Source organism: Podarcis vaucheri (genome assembly GCF_965113315.1).
Source record: "Podarcis vaucheri genome assembly, chromosome: 6".
NCBI lineage: Eukaryota > Metazoa > Chordata > Lepidosauria > Squamata > Lacertidae > Podarcis > Podarcis vaucheri.
This window is the reverse complement of record NC_138764.1, coordinates 90,579,737-90,597,072: the sequence shown is the minus strand read 5'-3', so window position 1 is coordinate 90,597,072 and position 17,336 is coordinate 90,579,737. Positions and strand designations below refer to the sequence as shown.

General features: G+C 44.5%; 1 long non-coding RNA gene across 1 annotated transcript; it reads left to right on the top strand.

Moving 5' to 3' along the window:
* Positions 1-15,309: 15,309 nt before the first annotated feature.
* LOC309535034 lies at positions 15,310-16,557 on the top strand. Its single transcript, XR_014220986.1, has 2 exons — positions 15,310-16,279; positions 16,331-16,557. It is a non-coding gene; the product is annotated as an uncharacterized lncRNA (long non-coding RNA).
* Positions 16,558-17,336: the final 779 nt, after the last annotated feature.

The window sequence follows — 17,336 nt, the reverse complement described above, 5'->3', positions numbered from 1 at the left end:
TGACAGAGAAATAAACTAAAAGATGTGGGATAAACAACAGATTAACCAGAAGACATACAACATTCGCATAGGCTGCATTCAAATAACAATTTATTCCATCTTCCTTTCACTTTGTTTGTTATCTTTCACACAACATAGAAGACACCTCTGGAAATCTCAGCACTTACTTCTGCGATAATTGTTTCCAGGGGAAAAAAAATCCCTACAATCCTAGAAACTCAGAATATTGCGAGAGTTTTGTGTTGCAAGTTTCCTATAGTTTTCATGGATCTGCAGCGTAAAATGAATGTTGGAAATTGGGACAGAAGCACTGGCATCACAAACCAGTAAAGCTAACAAAATAAACCCACATCTGAATGCAGCCATTGACAAATCAGGATGGATTCAGAATGAATGCTCCTTGTCATATAAGCTCCCTGCAAATGAATCAGAACAAATGCTCAATAAAGACATCATCTGTGTAAGTTCTGTACAAGCAAACCAGGATGAGTGCTCAATAACTAGGTCATCTGAAGTAGTCAAGAGCACAGTTAGGAGACTATGCTTAATCTCAGAGGGTTGGACCCATTGCGCTTAGGTCACAGTGAAATCAATGTGAGAGGTTAGTCATGAATAAATAGTTCATGTCCCATTGGTTTCAATGTGACTAACTTAGGTTAGATCTAAGTGTGACTAACAAAAGTTGGCTCTAACCCAGTATTCTTCTTTTCCATTCTCGTCTACCCGTGTTTGTGTATATGTGTATTTTAATGGTGGCTGCATCCCATGTTCAGAATTCTGGAGCCTGCAAGAGGCAGAATAGTTATATTATTCTGTAGGCAGTGTAAATGATTTAAAACTTATGATGGCACATTTACAATTATCATTGCAAAAAAAGAGAGAAAAAGGTTAATTAACAGGGTACTTAATCATGCATTCAGCCCACTTAAACCTCAGGTTTAAATGCAATTTTCATGAATGGGCTTCAATATTTATATTTGTCAGGGCTCTGTAAGTTGTGAGGAGATCCTTAATGGACTTGAGGAAAAGAGATAATTTTCTGGCCAAGCAGAGTCTGTATGATAAAATGCCAGATCCTAGGTAACAAATGAATGTAACAACCTTTAAATCTTTTTCCACAGATAAACGGATGCATTTTTCATCATCCTATTACTGCGACTCTAGACGGGCGAGTGCCTCCCCTGACTTCCCCTGCGCGCGTCTGATTTACAATCCTGTATGGAAAAAGCGGAAGACAAATGTTGACAAGATGATAAACAGGCTGAAATAATATAATTTGTTCCACGTCATTTGCACGATGTGTCAGCATACAGATCATTCCCGAAATTACCCTGGGCAAATCTTTTAAACGATTGCTGCTGGATCGTTGATGGAGTTGCGACATGTTATCAGGTTTAATTTCCGCTCCCGATACGCACAAGAAATCTTTAAGGAACCCGGTGAGATATAGAAGTGGTGGGTTTCTTAAACTAGTGCAATGTCCATATATATTCAAATTAGGAATGCCACCCAATTAAATAAATATTTATCATTAATCATATGGTCAGTTACATTTGCATCCATTTAAATGTAGGTAAGAACAAAAGTAGTGCAGGAAGAATTATACCTAAGCACCTTTCAAAACAGGTGGGGAGCATGTTGACTTCCAGATGTTATTGGACCACAGATCCAGGCAGTATAGCCAATGGTCAGGGATGATGGGAGTTGTAGTCTAACAATCAATCAATCAATCAATCAGTCTTTATTACAGTCCAGAGACCCAACAAATCGTTTACAAAGCCATTCACAATTCAGACAGCCTACCTCCAGGTTAAACAAGCATTTTGTTTAGACTTAAAGATAGGGATCGTTGGTTCTTGCAATGTCTAACAACATCTGGAGGGCCACAGGTTCCCCACCCTTTTCAAAATTATGCACCTGTGGAAGGCATCGCCTTGGAAATGGCATCTCAACAGGGTTTCCAACAAGCAGGGAGAGGGTCATAGCATTTACATTCCCCAGAGGATGGGAAGGGCCATAGCTCAAGGAAGAGCAGCCATAACTCCCAAATAGAGCACCGACTTTGCATTCAAACTCTATCACATAAGCTTGTATAGAATTCAGAAAGATCTTGCAGTCCAGGCAGCACCTTGATGTCAATCTGCCAAGGGCCCAGTGTCCCTCTATCACGGCTGCCCCTCTTCCTTCCCATGGTGGAACTGATTCATTCCTCAATCCATGACACTCTTCAGCATTGTCATGTCTTCCTCTCTCTGCCCCCTTTTGTGTGGGAACCTTCTGTCCATCCATCCTTACTTTGATAGCAGACACTTAAAAGATGCAGGAGAGGCAGAATAAGAAGGTGGGAGCAGAGCAATGGTCTATTTAACTGTTTATAACAGTATTCACAGAGTGTATAGAAGCTGTGAATTGGCCAGACTCCCTCCTAAGGAAGAATTTCATACGGTCTAAAACACAAGGGTGTTGGCAGGAAGGTTTCCCCCTATCCCTGAATGGCACCACTGATTAAACCAGGGTTAGTCAACACCACCATATTGGCTAACTCTGGTTTAATCAGTGGTGCCATTCAGGGATAGGGGGAACCTTCCTGCCAACACCCTTGTGTTTCAGACTGTGCTTGCTAGGGCTGATGGGGGAGTTGTATTCCAGCAACCCCTAGAGGGTACCACATTGGCTACCCCTGGATTAAGGTCTGCTGAAATTCATAAACCGAGTGTGTGTGTGTGCGTGCGCGCGTGCATTTGCATGCATGCATGTGACAGAGTCTATTCTTTAGAGTCATTTTCTTGATTGAACTAATTTACCTTGAAGGTTAATGTATTCTAAACTAATTCAGAGATTAATAACCGCTTTAAGATATATGAAAGACATTTTGATGTATACGAGACTAGTGTCATAACCTATTTTATTATCTCTGCAATGACTTTGGGAGTTCATCTGATGAGATTTAGGAGGAAATTTGATTGCATGATATTCAGAATGACAGGTGCATAGAAGGAAGCATTTTCTCCCCTCTCGCTTTTAATCCTAGATTCTCGCTCCTGTTAGTATTGAGAGTGAAGAGGTAATTCTATTTGCTTATATTACATTTTCTACTGAATAAAATTTGTTTATTCACAAGAGGACAAATGCTCTCTCTCTTCAAGCATTTCAATTATTATTATTTTCTTCAGGATGTTTACAGAAGTCAAACCAACAATCGCAAGTACTAAAAAGGGAAAGTGAATTCTCCATCTTGAGGTTGGTGTGACAATGACAGGTCTTTGGCCCACTGTGTGCGTGTTTGTATTGAGTTAGCAGGGATGGCGGAGACATAGGAACATACTGATCCCCGCTGAATTTGTGGCACAATTTGTTGGGAAACAACTTGAACACACAATGCCTCCTTAGATAGAGTCATCAAGTCCCGTACTATTGACTCCAAAATCAGGCCAAAACTGAGATTTGTGGCTTTGAGAGATATGTGAGCAGTCACCTGGCTGCCCTCTGCTTCAATGAAATCCAAACTTCATGGATTGCAAATTTGAGACGTTTTTGTTCAGCAGGGTTGGGGGACTAGTCCAAAGGGAAAGGGTTAAAGACTCCATGTCTCAACTCATTGCCCTGATGAGACTCATATCAAAAAGAGGGGTGGACCATCAGAAGACTGACAATGAATCTCCCAGAATTCCAGTCTATTCTCCCTTCCAGTTCTCTTCTGGGTAGCTTTCTTTTTGTACCTAGTCACCTGAAAGAACTAAGCCAACAACTACTTTGATTGAGGTTGGGTCCCACAGCTCCCATCATCTCTGACTATATTGCCCATGGTGACTGGTGCTGATGGGAGTTGTGGTCCCAGGCATCTGGAGGGCACTGCATTGGCTACTCTTGTGATAGGAGATGAAGGATGTAAATCAAATTAGTCAGTGGATAGCTGCAAACCCACATATATAGGTGGGAGTAGAGTGTGAAACTCTTAATCTCATGGACTTGGGTTAGAATCCCATGCTGGGCAAAAGATTTCTGCATTGCAAGGTGTTGGAGTAGATGGTTCTCATTGTCCCTTCCAACTCTACAATTCTATGATTCTATGATTCCGTCCAACACCACCTGCCTGACTTTGGTACACTGTGATATGTTTCTGGCCACCAAATGTATTTGGGCTCAGTATGAATTTCCCCTCTCAGATGAGCATATTGGTTTAGGGCAGGGATAGGAGACCTGCAGCCCTTCAGAGACTGTTGGGCTCCAACTCCAATCAGTCCCAATAAGCATGACCGATAGTTCAGGATGATGCATGTTGTGGTCTCACAACATCTGGAAGGCCACAGGTTCCCCATCTTTGGTCAAGGGCCTGAAAGGGTTCAGGGGAGTCCTTAGCATATGCACTGCCGGGGTGCAAAGATCCCCCCAGCGCCCCCAAGTCAGACAAGTGCCACCGCTCGTGCAGCGCGTCTTTGGTAAATGAGCACACAAAGTCAAAAGTCCTTTAGTGAAACTGTAGGTATACAACTCAGTAATACCTGGGTATATATGTATTTTGTTTTTCTAGCTTGATCAAAATTATTTAATATTTCATAACAGGTAGATAGTTAAGAGCTTAGGCGCCCCCCAGAATTCAGCACCCAGGTGCCCTGCACCCCTGGGTAAAGATGGCCCTGAAAGGGTGTTTTGTTTGGTTTTGCCTACACCACATTGTTCAGGATAAGTTATTAGGTTTGGCAGGATACTTGAGTATAAGCAGAGGCCATGCAAGTTAAAGAGGAAAAGTGGAAGACAAACAAAGGGAGGCACTTTTGGAGAAGAAGTTGGGCACCCTCACAGCTACACATTGAGGCTACAAGGCTTAGAAAAAGAGTTCCACTCAAGGCCTGTCTGGCTCATCATCAACATGAGGGGGATGTTGCAGGAGGAATTCCCCCAGGAAGCACTGGCTTGGTGGGGAACAACTATTCCAGGGTAATCACGGGGGCAGCCTCTTTTTTTTGGAAATAAAATGGCCCTTTGTGCATAGAATAACACAGGAAGTGATGTGCACCATTTTTAAAAGCAATTTGAACCTGTGCTGTGGAGGTGCCATCCTTTGAAGCTGCTCCAAGCAGATTTACACTATTAAAGCAAGGGAGGGAGGGAGGGAGGGAGGGAGGGAGGGAGAACAGCTCTCTGTACACCTTGTAAGTGCTGCTCGGTGGTGTGTGGGGTTGCCCCCAGAACTATCTTTTTAAAAATCCACAAAGAAGAAGGACAGGGTATACTTTAAGATGTCCACATGTAGGAACAGTACAGAAAAGACTGGGACAGATTTATCTGTCCATAGCCTAGACATGTACCATCACCACTTTTGCATCTGAACGCTGATCTTTTTTCTATTGAATGTAGGTCTTGGTGCTTAGCTTTCTGATTTTGCTTAAGCAAGCACATCAATAGGTTATGTGTACGTTCCTTAGAAGGATATTTATGTGAGCTCGTGGCCCAATGCCTTTAACCGTACATTACAACTATTAGGTCTTCCTGTAAAGTTTCTTCAAGGAAACTTACACTACGAGTTTCTCAAGGCCAGGTGAAGACCTCTCTCTTCTCCCAGGCTTTTTAAAATGCCACGGTTGCTGGTTTGTAAGTACTGCATGCTTACTGGCTTTAAGCTGTTCTATGATTTTATGCTGATTTATATAAATTTTGTGCTGGTGTTGCTTTTCTACGATGCGTGATTTTAGCACTGTTGGTTGTGTTAGCAGTCTATTGATTTTAAATTTTTGAACTTCCCAGAGGACACAGTTGACTGGGTGGCATAGAAATGCCAAACTAAATATGTAAGAACCCCACAAAATGTCTTGTATCTTCATTTCTGGGGTCTGGGTGCAATCTTGTCTAGGGTTCGCCTTGCAGGTCAAGCTTTCTCCCAGTGAACCGTGACCTTCTATAGATGCAGATGCCACAATTGTAGCAGTCATTGGAGCAGGGCAGCAGCACTTACCTGACCTTCCACAGAATCATAAAATCATAGAGTTGAAAGAGACCCTGAGGGTCATCTCGTCCAACCCCCTGCAATGCAGGAATCTCAGCTAAAGCATCCTTGACAGATGGCCATCCAACCTCTGCTTAAAAGCCTCCAAGGAAGGAGAGTCCACAACCTCCTGAGTTTGAGTTCTACTCTCCAGAGCAGGAGAAAACAAGCTTGCTCCCTCTTCCATGTGACAGACCTTAAGATATTTGAAGATGGTGATCATGTCTCTTCCCAGTCTTCTCTTTTCCAGGCTAAACATACCCAGGTCCTTCAAGCGCTCCTTGTATGGCTTGGTTTCCAAACCCTTGACCATCATTGGGGTGTGGGGCTAGGTCAGTGTGGTGCAAACACGCTGATGGGAGTGCTGGATTGAATCTACTGGTGTGTTTTCACCATGTTTACCTCACCCCTTTCCCTGCTGGTAAGCCGCAGTGATGCTTGTACCTGGGGTACAATTGCCTTACCAATTGTAACTGTGCTGTAGATGCGCAGGAAACCTTTTGCACGGAAAGCATGTTGTCAGCTACTAAGTTATGGCATCTATTAGCTCTGAGCTGATCCCAAGCCCTGACAACATCCACTGCCTGCTGTCATGAATTTTTCCAGATGAGAAAGTCTAAACTCAACCGTTGTTACACTTTTGCACTGCACTGCAGAGGACTTCAAGACCCACACAGTAACCTTTCCTTAATGCAGAGCTGGGCTTCTGTCTAGGACACAAATACCAATGATCACACCACAATAATGAATGTCAGAATTGCCTGGGTATCTGGTGTCAGCCCAGAAGCATGAATAACAATTTGCATTCTTTTGACTCATAAATGTGTTTTGGTGCAGCTGAGCTGTCAGGGTTAATTTATGTGTTTTCCCCCTGACAAGTTCTCATTTGCAGACTAGTTTACAGTGGTTCTGCTTAAGGAGGAAGCAGGGTGATCGCCATTTATTTTCTGAGCATGCGGCTGAAAAATTGCCAGGGTATAGGAAGACTGCTTCTCTGTCACAAGAAATTAAGCTGCATTAAGGCTTCCAATTTTGTTGGTCATCTGAGCTTAGTTTTAATTGAAGCTTACATACACACCGTCGGAGAATTTGAGACCCGTTCTCAGAGAATATTTGGCAAAATGTCTCCACCCTCAACTTCTGCAAATGGCGTGGAGAATTTTGAGCAGAACCATGGATGCAACCCAGAATGCAAAATAATATTCGAAAAGGAAGCAATATTTTGGAGGAAAAGCTCAGTCCTCCTCTTTTCACCCACTGATTCCTACATACACCATTAGGAATGAAAGGTTGCATTCATCGCTGCCATGCCACTCACATATCCAATGTCTGCTTGCAGAAAGGAAACCCTCATCCTCTCCTTTGCAACCCTCTCTCTCCCCATAAAATTGACTCTAGGGGCTGGGGACCACCCTGAGCAGACTTGGAGTGGGGAAACACACTTGGAGAGGAGGGGAAGGGAAAGTCCCTTTGTGTTAGCAAAATGCCTCTTGAGCAGCATTGCATACAACACTATCAATATTCTGAGCCAAAATTTCTCAGAAGAGGATGTTCTGAGCCATTTCAGTTTTTGTCCCCCCCCCAAAAAAATGGCTGGAGAATTCTGTCTCCCTAGAGGATGTTTGGCAAAATGTTCCCCTCCAATTTAACCTGCAAATGTGGAGAGTTTGGGGGAGTCCATTTTCACTCATCCCTGAAATGAAAACCTGAAATTCTCATGAGGTTTTCCTGCAGGTTTCCTATGAACACGCTGCTTTCTACCATTAATTTCCAAACGGAACAGTGTCTGGCCCCAAAGCCCTTGAACTTATTTCCCTGTAACTTGGCAGGCTTCATTCACCCTGGACATTTGTGTAAGAGCTGAATCCGAGCCAAACTGACAACTCCCCCTTCCTTCAAAGAAGTTGGATGCCAAACTGCTTTGCACATTCTGAACCATCACACTAGCTCTCTCAGTGTAACCGATGCACAATAGAGATGAGTCTTTTCAAATTTATCTATAGCCCTTGCAAGTTTCTGTAGATTAAAAGCACGTGGGAGGCGCATGTCTCATCCACTCTTGACCAGCATCTCAAGGTCTTCAGGGGACCTGTAAGCAGGTAGTAGCTGGTTCAGCAGCACAGCTGAGTCTGTGCTGCTGACCTGGCTTCCTCGTGCCATGCACCACTGCCAGCTACTGAGAGGTCCAAGGCAGCAGGAAGCTTGGGATGGTGCAGGCATAGCATCTGGAGCAAAAACTGCCACTACTTCATGTAAGGATGTTTGTCTGATGATGCTTACAAACCTTCTCAGAGTCAGGACCTCACAGGGCCCCTGGCTTCAAGAAGACTTGTATCCACGGTGAGACAAACATACTGTATTTTTCGCCCTATAGGACGCACCATCCCATAAGACGCACCTAGTTTTTTAGGGGGGAAATAAAGGAAAAAAAATATTTCCCCCCCAGGCGTGGGGCTGGGGCAGCCCGAGCTTCCCCCGACCCCAGCCCCCAAACAGGCAGCTCTCTGCAAGCCGTGGGAGCCCAGCGGTGGTACCCACTGCTTGGGGAGAGATCCGCGAAGCCTGGACGCGCTGAGATCAGCGCGCGCAGGCTTCAAGATGCCGGCAACTCTCCCCAAGCAGCGGGAGCGTTCCCGCTGCTTGAGGAGAGGTCCGCGAAGCCTGGAGAGCGAGAGGGGTCGGTGCGCACCTACCGCTCTCGCTCTCCAGGCTTCAGCGAAAGCCTGCATTCGCCCCATAAGACGCACCCACATTTCCCCTTCATTTTTGGAGGGGAAAAAGTGCGTCTTATAGGGCGAAAAATACGGTACTTACAAGTCCTTGTTGCTGAATTTATCAAGGCCAATGGCCGGAAAGACCTTGAACCTCCTACTCCTTTTCAAAAAGTGGATCGAAAAGACGGAGATGCAAAGGGCATCTTGTGCTCAGCATGGCACTGTGTATGCAAAATCTGCACGGAGAAGGCTGGAAACAAAATGACTGCATGGCAGACACAGAAGGAACCACTATTATGCACTGCACAACATGGAACGAGATAGGCTTTCAGACATCCACACAATTAAAGTAAACAAGACTAAAAATAACCCCAGAGAGGGAAACAAATTGAGCAGAGAATATGATTATATCTAATTTCCATGGACTTCATGTCATCTTGCACTCTCAGTGTTGCTGCCGTTTCAGCGGAATAATAACTATGTTGTTCCTGTCTAATCATTTGTTTCTCCTGTCCCAAGGAACAAATTGAAGCAGGAATAAAATGTGGCTGGGAATGGAAATGATTCGAGTCTACTCGCCAAATCAACTGCCCAGGTCAGACTGAGGATGTGGGCTACTGTGACCAAATCTAGGCATGTTCTGTAGCCCAGAGATGCTTAATACCGTGGGATGGTGCGGAGAAAGTAGATAGAGACGTGTTTTTCTCCCTCTCGCAAATGAAGCTAGGTGTCAGGAGACTCAGGGCAGATGAAAGGAAGTAATTTTCCATGTGGCATATAGTGACGCCATCAATTTAAATTGCTTTGAGTGGGAACTAAGCATAAGAAGATGGGTCAAGGCCAGTGGTCCATTCATTCCAACATCCTGTTCTTACAGTGGCCTGCGGAAAACACACAAGAACATCCTGAACGCAACAACACTCTCCCCTCCTGCGATTTCCAGAAACTGGTAGTCAGAAGCATTACTACCTCTGACTATGGAGAATAAAGGTATCAATGGCTACTAGTCATATTACCTCCACGAATCAGTCAATGGGGAACAAAGTGAGAGAAGACTATTACTATTCCTTACAAATCCCAGAGTTCCCTGTGAAGAGGAATTGGTTGTTAAACCACTCAGGGAATTGTAGCTCCAGGAGATGGAGCATAGGGACCTCCTGGCAACTTTCAGCACCCTTAACAAACTACAGCTCCCAGAATTCTTTGGGGAAAGCAGGGCCATCTTACCCATAGGCGCGAGGGGTGCGGGGCACCCAGGTGCCAGGCTCTCAGGGGCGCCAGCCCAAGAGTCCAGGGCCCGAGATTTGAGTCCGGGGAAGAGCCCGCCCATTGGTCTTCTGCTACAGGCAGCTCTGCGCTGCAAATTTGGGGGCGACCGAGCCAGCAAAATGCTGAGGCAGCCAGTGGGCTCCACCCTCCTGCGTGCCTGGGACTGGGCAGCCGGGGAGGGGGCGCCGGACAGATCTTTGCACCCCGGCACCACATATGCTTAAGACAGCCCTGGGGGAAAGCCATGACGGTAAAAAACAATCTGATAAAAGCGCAATGAAATTATGCTTATGGAAGTTCTGCTATACAGAGTCTTCCATGTTTCCCGGTCTCTGGTGGTCTGCTTCTCCTATAAGCATTCAGTGAATGAGTGAAGTGCATCTCTGCCTTCTGCAAATTTGAGAGATTTGAGGTGTAGAAGGGAGGAGAGTGGGCAGCACAGCAAAGTTGGGCTCAAGCTGGTGAGGAGCCCTTCTGAGTACCTTGCCTTTGGTCAGTTCCTGTGCTGCTCTACTACTGCTAACCAGGTGTGGCTGGAGGTGTTTAAGCAGAGGATGAATGGCTATCTGTCAGGGATGCCATAGTTGCATCCTACACGAAGCCAGTCGATCCAGGTTCCCTTAGAGGTAAAAAGAAGGAACCCTATGTAATACTTCATAGCTCCATGGATGAGTGGCATTTTGAGAATCCCCCCCCCAATAGTCTACAGATTTAGTTATTTCCTAAAAGGGAAAGCGGATAGCCTTGAAACCAAGCAGTGCTGATGACCAACACAAATTGAATTTCAGATGAGAAATCATGAACATTCGCTCCCGGACTTTACTCTATGAGGGACGCTCCCCTAATCAGGGGGGGGAACCAATTGATAGCATCCGAAGCAGTGTGCCATGTAGCATCTAAACACCACCTAAATATTGGATATTTGCAAGGAAACAGACAGGAAGGAACGAGGGGGCAATTTAGCCACTCATCCTGAATAATTAACCCACCGGAGAAAAATCATGCTTGTTTTCTCACAGCCAATTTGTGACTCCAAATGTACCCGGTAAACTGTGCCCCATGAATTATTTATCGAGTTCTGATGGAAGGCTTTAAGCAAGGAAGCTCTCCTTCATCTGTGTCCATCGGATCGAGATGCGCTAATGAAATGGCTTGTCGTTTTGCAAAGCCGGTCCCCTGAAGGTAGGAATAACCTTTAGTGGCCCCTGTCGAGTGCCGAGCAAAGCATGCCTCCTCCATCCCTTTTGTTTCACTAGAGTTGGAGATACTTCATTTTGCCTTAGATCTGGGCCAAGGTCTGGGGAAGAGCTGCTATGGGTTGCCATTCAACATAGCAGCCCTGCAGGATGAATTCTTTCTCTCTCCACTTGAATGTGTACTGCAGCTTACCTCATTTCTGCTGAGACCATATAGCACCGGTCTCTACCTCTTGGCCTCTCTCCTCCCACCCTCCTGCTTCAGTTTCTGCCTCTGATTCTGAACTGCTCTCTGTCACAGACTCTTCCAGCTCACTAAACTCTGAGATCATATAACACTGGTCTTAAAAGACCTACATTGGCTGTCAGTACATTTCCAAGCACAATTCAAATTTTGGTGCTGACCTTTAAAGCCCTAAATGGCCTCAGCCCAGTATACCTGAAGGAGCATCTCCACCCTCATCATTCAGCCCAGACACTGAGGTCCGGCACCAAGGGGCTTCTGGTGGTTCTCTCACTGCGAGAAGTGAGGTTACAAGGAACCAGGCAGAGGGCCTTTTCGGTAGTTGCGCATACCCACTGGAACACCCTCCCAACAGATGTCAAGAAAATAAACAACTACCTGATTTTAGAAAACACCTGAAGGCAGTCATGTTTAGGGAAGCTTTTAATGTTTGATGTTTTATCATGTTTTTAATATTCTGTTGGGAGCCACCCAGAGTGGCTGGGGAGGCCCAGCCAGATGGGCAGGGTATATGTAATCAATTGTTGTTGTTGTTGTTGTTGTTGTTGTTGTTGTTGTTGTTGTTGTTGTTGTTGTTATCTCCTTATGCTGTGCGCTCCTGTGGTACATAACTGACTGCCATGCCATGGCAGGGACACACACAGTGAAATGGTGTCAGAACACTGGGCCGCTTCAGAACTAAGGGTGGGGGAGAAATTGGATTTGGTGCGCATCTGAAGGAGAATCTACCCAAGTCACACTTTCCAGAATAATATGCAAACCGAAACACAGCCAGCCATCAAAATTCACACTCCTCCAAGATTTGCAATGCAGCTCTCCACCCAAGTAGAGTGTAGAAAAATGCACATGTGTACAAAAATGCATACATTAAGGAAAATGGCAAACATGCATTATACTTGGGGAATCAGCTTGCAAAAATGGGTATACTTTGTCCGAACTGCACATAAAAATGTGTTAGGAGAAATTTGCACTAAAATGCTGGAGAACTTCCATGAGGATTTAAAAAAAACCAACCAACAACAATAGTGCAAATTGCTGCAGAAACATGAAAATCTGGTATAAAAGGCTGGAAAAAGTAGAAACCGAAAAAACTGAAACTGAGAGATTTATCCATCCCTATTCTTCACTGTTGGAATGTTGCATGTGAGAGTCAACTGCATACCAGCAAATTCAGGTCATGCAATTGCAGTGGATTTGGTGTTTTTACTCAACAAAACCATTTCCTAATTATTTTTACTCAGTGGCAAAGCAAAAAAAAAAAAAAAAAAAAAAACCCATACACTTCACCAAGGGTAAATGTGCCACAAGCAACACACAAGCCTTTTCCAAACATAGGAAGAGAAAGAGAGAGAGTCTGTGCTTCCAACTGCAAAAAATGAATGACAATATATTCCAGGCTTCTGATTCCAAATGCTTGATGGCACAGCTAGTTACTACGAGATTTTCCATATTTCAGTGAAATGGGGTGGTCCCGGGGACCAATGAAACAGCTTTCTTATTTTTCATTTTATTTCTTCACTGTGTTCTTCCAAATGTGCCAAATTAAAAGATCCGGAATCCACAGCCTGATAAATATATGATGTTGCTGCTTGTTAGCACAACTCTCTCTTAATTTATTATTACGCTGAGATCAAGCAGCTGTTAGCAGTGCTTAGCACCAATTTTGCATGCATTGGAAGGAGACGTCCATCATCCAGTGGCAGTTTGCATCTACTTGGCGCGCTATTTTCAGACTTGCACGGTCCCTTTTTTCAGGCGGCATGCCAAGCCATTGCATGTAGTTAAGAGAGAGAGAGAGAGAACACACCCCACAACTGCTCACATCCACCTTAAATTCATCATTTTTTAAAAAAAGGTAAACGACCCCTGACAGACAGTTTTTCTGGATCATGTGGCCAGCGTGACTAAGCCGCTTCTGGAGAAACCAGAGCAGCACACAGAAATGCCGTTTACCTTCCCACTGGAGTGGTACCTATTTATCTACTTGCATTTGACGTGCTTTCAAACTGCTAGGTTGGCAGGAGCTGGGACCGAGCAATGGGAGCTCACCCCGTCGCAGGGATTTGAACCACTAACCTTCCGATCGGCAAGCCCTAGGCTCAGTGGTTTAGACCATAGCGCCACCCGCGTCTCTCATAAATTCATCATTGCCACTGGCTAAAAGCTTCCTTGCTGCCTAATTTTCCAAGCATTCTGTCTGAAGTGACAAACATCCAATCAACATGCACAAATTGGATGTCCCTTTATGTCAGGAGCATAAATTTAGCTTCAAACACTAGTGTTGGACACCGGATGACATCAGAACACCTGTTTACATCTGTCTGATGATTTTGCAAACTTAGCTCTCCTACTTAAAAAAAGAGAGCCATGCTGGGTGTTGGAGCCACACCCTCCTGCAAGAGCTGAAATGGTGAGGAGGGCTATAAGAAGGTAGCAGCCCCTGCTGAATTAGACCCAAGCCTTATCTAGACCACCTTTCGGTTTCCCAGAGTGGCCAACTAGATTATGACGATGATGACGATCAGTTGGATTTCTTACCTGCCCTTCACCATAAGGTCCCAGGGCAGATTAACAATATAAACATACAATATTAAAATCAATTAAATCTGAAGGACAACTGAAATAGATCCTGCAAGCCTTTGCAAAGAAACTTATACCTCAAGGTTGGAAGGATAAATACCCACCCTTTGCTCCTCAGTGCTCTGAAGATCTTGCTCTTTTCTTTGTTCGGATGTATATCTTATGAGTGTCCATCTCATATCAATATCTGTTTGGACCTATGGAGTGCTTATATTAATTTATACCCTTAGGTCGGGGTTGATGGGTTAGCTTTATTGTTAATGTAAGCTGACACTGTTTCTTTTGGTTACATTTGCTTTTTTAAAAAAATGAAAATCAGTTAAGACAACTTACAATTTGAATGGAGTAGATTCCAAGATGATAGATAGACAGACAGATTAGACAGCTAGATCTTGGGTGTCAAAGGCCAGGATAAAGAGATGCATGTTCAGCATATACCTATGGGAATCTCACAGGTAAGGCATGTGTGAAACAGCCTTCTCCAGTCCCAATGACTGGTGTGCTGGAGGTCCTACCTATCTATCATAACTAGTTGCCATTAAGACCATTACTCTCCATGTATTTGTCTAATCCCATTTTAAAGCCATATAAATTGGTGACCATCACCACCACTTAGGGTAGCAAATCCCATTGTTTTTAACCATGCACTGTGTAAAACAGTGCTTTCTCTTGGCTGGTTCAAAAATCGCTCCAGAGGATAACGCAGGACAGAATTGCTAGCTATGCAGTTAAAGACTATGTTCGGCTCTGCGTTCACACATTCACCTGGGGCTCTAGTGCCGGTAATCTAGTGTCTAGTGTACCCAAGAGATTCTGAAGCATGTGTGAAGTTGGCCTTTGTATCCACTGAATGCCTCTGCCTTTTGAAAACATACGTCCAAAGTTTCTTCCTTCCGTACAAAACTTTTAATTGTGTTATTGGGCAGCAGAGATTGAAGAAACACAACCCAGAATCAAAGTGCACATCTTATTAGTTTACCCCCGAGTGCTAATTTTAAAACAGGCCAATATTGAGCCTGCTGTCTTTGTCCACCACTTTTCAAGCATTGCCTTTGCATGTGGCGCTTAATAAGCCTTCTTTGGCACCAGCTTATTGGCCTGGTGTTTCCAAAGACAATTATGTTGTGTTGTTCAATGATTAAAGAAAAGGTCTCTGCTGGTTACTGACTTCTTGCTTCTGCAAGTGGGTGAACTACGAGCGCACACATACACACACACACACACATAAGGAGAACAATAAGTTACCTGAACTATTTCGAGATATGAACTCACATACACATAATGAAGTCCAAACTACATGTGGCATGAGGCCCCCATGATAAGATCTCTCAACAAATTTCTTTGGTTAAAAATAGCCACAGGAGGAGGGGGCAAATTTGATCAAGCACAAAGTGGTGTTTCTTTTTTATTTTTCTCAAAGGAGACCAGGGTGGTAAACACTTACATGATACAAAGTACAATTACAAACAAACCATATTGAAAACATTTAAAATCTGTTGGTGGTAAAACAAACCTTAGCTACAGCTCATGGTTTGCCTGCATTGAGATAGACCATGAGCAAAAGATCGGATGTATCACTAAGCCGAACCATGACTTAGCTCACAGCAGCATGGCAGCATGGCAGCAGCAAGATTGGAAGAGGAGCAAAGCAGCCACAATCTTCTCTCCAGCAAGCCATAATACATTTGCTCATTCGTGCTGAACCATAGTTTGGCATAGGGTTATGTGCACAAATTGGGTCACTGTCAGAGCGGCCAAAGCTGCTTCTTCCTGCCATTTTCACTTCCATCAGCCCATCCTTGTCTTGCCAAGACAGTAAAGACCAGGTCAAAAACATACAAGGAGGCATCTAGAAGATGGCTGTAAGCAAATGTTTCTGCACTTTCCTAGTGGTCCAAAGGACTAATATCAGCCAGCCACAACAGTAAATAGATTGCTGAACCTAAACTGGGGAGACTGGAGTTCCAAGTCTCAACCTAGTGGTGCAGGGCCCCACTCAGCAGGAAAGCAGAAGGGTCCCCAAGCACATGAGCTGGCTTACCTTCTGAAGTACCTTCTGAAGATCAAGCCTAGGATCTAAAATTACCTATCTGCACCACCAGCTCAGCCAAGAAAGTGGCCTCCAGTCAGATACTACCTCTCAGCCAAACCTACTTATCACCGGGTTCTTGGGAGGCAAGAGTGGGTGGAATGAGAGCTCCCTGGAGAAAGGACAGCCTACTACATGAGTCTCTCATTTCCTGTCTGATAGCTCAGTCAGTAGAGCATGAGACCTTTAATCTCAGGGAAGTGGGTTTGAGCCCAATGGGCAAAAAGATACCTGCATTGCAGGGGATTGGACTAGATAGCCCTAGGGGTCCCTTCCAACTCTACAATCCTGATTCAGCTGACAGAATGGTTTGAAGGCACACGACACAGCTCAGGGCCTGCCAGAGGTTCACTATTGAAGAACGCTAACGAAGTAAATGGCATTCTGCTCTGTTCTTCCTCGTTTGCTTCTTGGCTTTTGAAAATTGGGTTTGGAGCTGACTGAAATAATCTGAACCACTTTCTATTGCAGGGGGAAGGTAAGTATGTGATGTTCTGCTGCAGAGGTGAGCTAGAATCCAAGAGCAGATGGAAGGCCTTGCTGGTGGCACTGAAGTCAAGCATTCTGCTTCCCATAGTGACCAACTGGTTAACTCCAGGAAATCCACAAAGAAGACACGAGGGAAATTACGCTCTCCTGCTATCACTCCCTAGAAGCAGGTAGTCAGTGGCTTCCTGAACATGAAGGTTCCATATCACCCTTTTGAGTAACAGCCATTGACAGACCACCTCTCCATTAATTTAGGTAGCCCAAGCCCCTCTTCCTGCTGAAATGAATTTGTGGTTCTTTGGCAAATACGACAATTTATTCTGGGGAAATCTCTTCGCCCTGTTCTCTGCCTAGAGATAGCTGGCATTCTAGTGCCATCTTCTGGACAGTCAATAATAGCAGTTTGCATCATTAGCCACAAAGGCACAGAAGACAAGATTCTCAGTGGTATGTTTTTCTCGTATACAAATGTTCTGGGATTTTCTACGCTTACGCTAGGCACCTTACATGTGGTTTTGAACATCATGAAAAAAGACTGGTCCGTCCCCCGTTTCCCCCCCCCCCTTGTGTTTTACTTAAAGACTGTAGAGGCCTTGCTTTTCCATTTTTAAATGGCACCTGGTAAATCAATAGCCATGGTGTAAAAGTAAGTGATAGGGAAGAACTATTTGACCCTACATTTTTATAACACCAATGCTGGATGTTGCAATGCAATTAACACATTGAATACAGGAGATTCAGAGCAATTATTAATGGGGAAAAATTGCACTTA